This window comes from Saccopteryx bilineata, chromosome 7 (assembly GCF_036850765.1).
Source record: "Saccopteryx bilineata isolate mSacBil1 chromosome 7, mSacBil1_pri_phased_curated, whole genome shotgun sequence".
In the NCBI taxonomy this organism is placed as follows: Eukaryota; Metazoa; Chordata; class Mammalia; order Chiroptera; family Emballonuridae; genus Saccopteryx; species Saccopteryx bilineata.
Genome location: NC_089496.1, coordinates 16,334,978 through 16,341,798, shown reverse-complemented (window position 1 = coordinate 16,341,798; position 6,821 = coordinate 16,334,978). Strand labels below are relative to the sequence as shown.

Below are 6,821 nucleotides of genomic sequence, written 5' to 3'. Positions count from 1 at the left end.
TGTGAAGTTAAGTGGTTCACTTGGGCTCTTTCTTGTTTGTTCATATAGGCCTGAAGTGATATGAACTTCCCTCTTATTACTGCTTTTGCTGCATCCCAGAGATTCTGATATGTCATATTGTCATTTTCATTTGTCTGTATATATCTTTTAATCTCTGTGCTTATTTCTTCTTTGATCCATTCGTTTTTTAAAAGTATGTTGTTTAGGAAATGCGAACTTAGGCTGTTACACAACTGCTAGGGTCTGCTCTCAATGGCTACCTGGCAGTCTGTAAGTGTCATTGCCTCAGCGGTTCTGGGCATGTCAGACCCGCCACTGCCTGTGCTGCTGCTGACCAGTGCCTCTGGGAGCCTTGGAGATCCCCCGTTCACCCTTGCAGGCCAGTGCTTACTGTCTGCATCTGCTCGGCACCCCTTGCCACCCGCCGCTCCGGCTGAGATGAGTGGGGACCACCTGCACAATGATTCCCAGATTGAAGCGGATTTCTGATTGAATGATTCTCATAAACACAAAGATAAATACAAAGACCGGGAACACCAGCACAAACAGCACAAGAAGGACAAGGAGAAGGACCAAGAAAAGTCCAAGCATAGCAACAGTGAACATAAAGATTCTGAAAAGAAACACAAAGAGAAAGAAAAAAACAAACACAAAGATGGAAGTTCAGAAAAACAAAGATAAACATAAAGACAGAGACAAGGAAATACGCAAGGAGGAAAAGGTTAGAGCCGCCCTGGCTGGTTGGCTCAGTGGTAGAGCGTCGGCCTAGCGTGCGGAGGACCCGGGTTCGATTCCCGGCCAGGGCACACAGGAGAAGCGCCCATTTGCTTCTCCACCCCTCTGCCACGCTTTCCTCTCTGTCTCTCTCTTCCCCTCCCGCAGCCAAGGCTCCATTGGAGCAAAGATGGCCCGGGCGCTGGGGATGGCTCTGTGGCCTCTGCCTCAGGCGCTAGAGTTGCTCTGGTCACAACATGGCGATGGCCAGGATGGGCAGGGCATCGCCCCCTGGTGGGCAGAGCGTCGCCCCTGGTGAGCATGCCGGGTGGATCCCGGTCGGGCGCATGCGGGAGTCTGTCTGACTGTTTCTCCCTGTTTCCAGCTTCAGAAAAATGAAAAAAAAAAACACATAAAAAAAAAAAAGGTTAGAGCCTTCAGGGATGCAAAGATAAAGAAGGAGAAGGAAAATGGCTTCTCGAGTCCACCACAAATTAAAGATGAACCTGAAGATGATGGCTATTTTGCTCCTCCTAAAAAGGATATAAAGCCATTAAAGAGGCCTCCTGATGAGGATGATGCTGATTATAAACTAAGAAAATTAAAAAACAGAAGATATCAAGAAAGAGAAGAAACAAAAGCTAGAGGAAGAAGAGGATGGTAAATTGAAAAAACCCAAGAATACAGATAAAGATAAAAAAGTTCCTGAGCCAGACGGCAAGAAAAAGAAGCTGAAGAAGGAAGAGGAGCAGAATTGGAATTAGTGGGAAGAAGAGCGTTATCCTGAGGGCATCATGTGGAAATTCCTAGAACATACCCTGTATTTGTTCCACCATATGAGCCTCTTCCAGAGAGTGTCAAGTTTTACTATGATGGTAAAGTCATGAAGCTGAGCCCCAAAGCAGAAGAGGTAGCCACGTTCTTTGCAAAAATGCTCCACCATGAATATACTACTAAGGAAGTGTTTAGGGAAAACTTCTTTAAAGACTGGAGAAAGGAAATGACTAATGAAGAGAAGACTATTATCACCAATTTAAGCTAATGTGATCTTACCCAGATGAGCCAGTATTTCAAAGCCCAGTCGGAAGCTCGGAAACAGATGAGCAAGGAAGAGAAACTGAAAATCAAAGAAGAGAATGAAAAGTTACTGAAAGAATATAGTTTCTGTATTATAGAGAACCACAGAGAGAGGATTGCCAACTTCAAGATCGAGCCACCTGGGCTTTTCTGTGGCCGTGGCAACCACCCGAAGATGGGCATGCTGAAGAGGCAGATCATGCCCAAGGACATCATCATCAACTGTAGCAAAGATGCCAAGGTTCCTTCTCCTCTTGGACATAAATGGAAAGAAGTCCTACATGATAACAAGGTCACCTGGCTGGTCTCCTGGATGGAGAACATCCAGGGTTCCATTAAATACATCATGTTGAACCCCAGTTCATGAATCAAGGGTGAGAAGGACTGGCAGAAATATGAGACTGCTCAGCGGCTAAAGAAGTGTGTGGCCAAGATCCGGAACCAGTATTGAGAGGACTGGAAGTCCAAAGAGACGAAGGTCCGGCAGAGGGCTGTAGCCCTGTACTTCATCGACAAGCTTGCTCTGAGAGCAGGCAATGAGAAGGAGGAAGGAGAAATGGCAGACACTGTGGGCTGCTGCTAGCTGCGTGTGGAGCACATCAACCTGCACCCAGAGTTGGATGGCCAGGAATACTTGGTCGAGTTTGACTTCCTGGGGAAGGACTCCATCAGATACTATAACAAAGTCCCTGTTGAGAAACAAGTGTTTAAGAACTTACAACTATTTATGGAGAACAAACAGCCTGAGGATGATCTCTTTGATAGGCTCAATACTGCTATTTTAAATAAGCATCTTCAGGACCTCATGGAGGGCTTGACAGCCAAGGTGTTCCGGATGTACAACGCCTCCATCAAGCTACAGCAGCAGCTGAAGGAGCTCACAGCCCCGGATGAGAACATCCCTGTGAAGATCCTATCTTATAACCATGCCAACCGAGTGGTTGCGATTCTCTGTAACCATCAGAGGGCACCACCAAAAACGTTTGAGAAGTCCATGATGAACTTGCAATCAAAGATCGATGCCAAGAAGGATCAGCTTGCAGATGCCCGGAGAGACCTGAAAAGTGCTAAAGCTGATGCTAAGGTCATGAAGGACACAGAGACCAAGAAAGTGATTGAGTCAAAGAAGAAGGCTCTGCAGAGACTGCAGGAGCAGTTGATGAAGCTTGAGGTTCAGGCCACAGACCGAGAGGAGAATAAACAGATTGCTTTGGGCACCTCCAAACTGAATTACCTGGACCCGAGGATCTCAGTGGCTTGGTGTAAGAAGTGGGGGGTCCCCACTGAGAAAGTTTACAACAAAACCCAGCGGGAGAAGTTTGCCTGGGCCATTGACATGGCGGACGAGGACTATGAGTTCTAGCCAGTCTGGAGGAGCAGCATTCTGTGCAGAGAAAATTTATTTATTTAAAAAAAAAAAGTATGTTGTTTAGTTTCCACATTTTTGTGGGGTTTTCCCCCCTCTTTTTTGCAGTTGAATTTTAGTTTCAAGGCTTTATGATCAGAAAATATGCTTGGTGCAATTTTGATTTTTCTGAATTTGCTGATGTTATTTTTGTGGCCCAACATATGGTCAATTCTTGAGAATGTTCCATGTACGCTAGAGAAAAATGTATACTCTGTTGCTTTGGGATGATGTATCCTGTAGATGTCTATCATATCCAGGTGCTCTAGTGTTTCATTTAAGGCCAATATATCTTTATTGATTCTCTGTTTGGATGACCAATCTAGAGCCGTCAGTGGTGTATTGAGGTCTCCAAGTATGATTGTATTTTTGTCAGTTTTTGTTTTTAGTCAATAAGTAGCTCTTATATATTTTGGTGCTCCTTGAATTGGTGCATATATATTAAGGATTGTTATGTCTTCTTGATTCAGTGTCCCCTTAATCATTATGAAATGACCATTTTTGTCTCTGAGTACTTTTTCTGTCTTGTAGTCAGCATGATCAGATATGAGTATTGCTACATCTGCTTTTTTTTGGATGTTATTTGCTTGGAGTATTGTTTTCCAGCCTTTCACTTCGAATCTGTTTTTATCCTTGTTGCTTAGATGTGTTTCTTGTAGGCAGCATACAGTTGGATTTTCTTTTTAAATCCCATCTACTACTCTGTGTCTTTTTATTGGTAAGTTTAATCCATTTACATTGAGTGTAATTATTGACACTTGTGGGTTCCCTATTGCCATTTTATATCTTGCTTTCTGTTAGTTTTGTATCTTGTTTGATTCTTCTCTTTTGTTTTTATATCATTTGTTTTTGTTTGTTTGTATTCCATACTTCTTTCCTCTGTTGCTACCTTTTTTAAGTCATGTGCTTCTGTGGTGTTTTTTTCAAGGGTGGTTACCATTAAGTAATGAAAAGGGTACCTACCATATTCATTGTAGTACCCTATCTTATGAGTGTTTCTGCACTTCATCATTTTTTGCTACTGTTAATCTCTATCCTCTCCCCTTTGTTTTTGCTTTTGTTGTCACAGTTTTAAATTTGGTTTTATTGTGTTCTTGGGGGAGCTTTTACTTGTGGTTTTGTTTTGTTTTTCTTTGAATCTGGTTTGAAAACCCCCTTTAGTATTTCCCGGAGTTGGGGTTTTCTGATGATAAATTCCCTCATCTTTTCTGTATTTGTGAATGTTTTTATTACTCCTTCGTATTTGAAGGATAGCTTTGATGGGTATAGTATTCGTGGCTGAAAGTTCCTCTCTTTCAGGACTTTAAATATTGGGGTCCACTCTCTTCTAGCTTGTAGAGTTTCTGCTGAGAAATCTGATGATAATCTAATAGGCCTTTCTTTATATGTTGTATTCTTCTTTTCCCTGACTGCCTTGAGAATTTTTTCTTTGCTGTTGGTTTGTGCCATTTTCATTATGATGTGCCTTGGAGTAGGTTTGTTGTGGTTAAGAAAACTCAGTGTTCTGTTTGTTTCTTGATTTTCAGGCTTTAGTTCTTTTCACAGGCTTGGGAAGTTCTTGTCTATTATTTGTTTGAATATATTCTCCATTTCATTTTTTCTCTCTTCTCTCTCTGATATACCTTTTATTCTTATGTTATTCTTTTTGATGGAGTCAGATAATTCCTGTAGGGCTTTCTTATTTTTTTTTTTAATTTTTGAGTCTCTCTCTTCTTCTCTCTGTTGTGCCTGAAGTTGCTTGTCTTCTATGTCACTAAGCCTACCTTCTATCTGGCCTGTTCTATTAGCTAAGGTTGTTACCTCGTTTTTCAGTTCATGAATTGAGTTTTTTTATCTCTGATTTGTTTTGATAGTTTCAATTTTCTTGGTAATATATTCTTTGTGTTCGTTGAGTTGTTTTTTGAGCTCCCTAAATTGCCTTTCTGGGCTTTCTTGTATATCTCTGAGTATTTTTAGGATTTCTATTTTAAATTCTCTGTCATTTAGCTCCAAGGTTTCCAATATATTAAATTTTTTCTCCATAGATTTTCCCACATCTATCTCTGCTACTTCTCTATCTTTTGTATACATGATATTCAATTTCCTTTTTTTAATGGCATCTGAGGGTAGTCTTGTTAATAGCACTAATGAGAATTAATAAACAGTAAAAAGTAAAAAAAAAAGTAAAAAAATTGCAAAAAAATGGAAAAAAAATTTAGAAAAAAACACACAAAAAACCCCCAATAATAATTTATTATTCCCCCTCCCTTTTTTAATTCTCTTTCCCTCCTCTCCCTTTCTCCTTAGGAAAATATCGTGATGAACTGTGAATTATATTATGCTAAATGGAACAAAAACTGCCTATAATGGAGGGCCTGAGTTGGGGAGAAGTGTTCAAGGAGCAAAAAAGGAAGTAGGGACCCACAAAATGCAAAAAAGGAAAAAAAATTTGGGTCAAGTATAAAATAATTTGCTTGTAAGTGATGGTCGATTAAGAGATATAATGAGAGGGATAAGAGGGAAACAGGAAAAAGAAAAAAAAACTATTGTATTAAGTGGAGCAAAAGCTAAATAGAATGGATATCCTGGGTTGGGAGGAAAGTTAATGAGCTAAAATGCAGAAGTAAAAAGCCCCCAAAATGCCACCCACACACACAAAAAACAAACTTGAGTCCCAAATTAAATAATTTGTTCATGATTGAGGATTGTATGAGAGGAAAAGTAAAAGGAGAAAAGAAGAAACTAATAGAGAGGAAGAAATAAGAAAAAGGGGAAAAGGAAAAGAAGAAAAAAGAAAAAAAACAAAAAGAGAGAGAGAGAAAGTTAAGGGTTTTGGAGTGTAACCCTCATGGAGAGTAAGGAAGAAGAAAAGAAATAAAATGTAACACTTATGGGTAGTGTAGTTCAAGAAAAGGCAAGAATAAGATGGGCAGAGAATAAAAGGACCAAGGTGGAGGAAATAGAAATAATAATAATAAAGGCAAGAATATGAAATAAACAAAAAAATAGTGGAACAATTTATAAAGTCTGTGGATTTTTCTTGATTTTGAGAGGTTAACTTCTTTTTCCTTTTTTTTTTCTTCTCTTCTTCCTGATCGGTGACTCTGTACCCCAGGCTCTGCCCCTGTGGCATGCTTAGGTATAGATTTGCAGTTGATAAGTCTCTATGGTGATGTCTTATATTAGGCTTCAGTCTCATTGGTAGTCAAGGCTTGTTAGCATTTGCAGGCTCCAAGTATGAGAGAGTCTGTTTTCCCAGAGCCTCTCTCCTAGTCTCTCCTTCCTGAATTAGCAGCCTGATGATCCAGCTATGAGGCGGCTGCTGCCTCTGCCTGGGGAGTAAGAGGCTCAAAGAGCTGGCAAATCCCCAGTGTATCTCCACTCAATGCAGGGCTCTGGGTAAGGCTCTGGCAGTCAGAGCTGCTGGCGTAATCAGGCAGGGCTGGGAGCCAATTGCTCTCAAGGTGACTTTCTATGAGCTTCCCGGCCTGTTCAGCATGCCTAGCACTTCTGTGAGACCACTCTCCTCAGCCTTTCTGCACTTTGTAACCTGTTTTGGCTGGGAAGAAGATGCCCTAGTCGCTGCCTGCAGTACAGGAGGTCTTAACATCTGCCAAGCCCCTCTTTTTAGTGTATATCCCTGAGT

General features: G+C 41.0%; 1 pseudogene; it reads left to right on the top strand.

Moving 5' to 3' along the window:
* The first annotated feature begins 314 nt into the window (after positions 1 to 314).
* Positions 315 to 3,182, top strand: LOC136310401 (DNA topoisomerase 1-like; annotated as a pseudogene).
* The last annotated feature ends 3,639 nt before the right edge of the window (positions 3,183 to 6,821 follow it).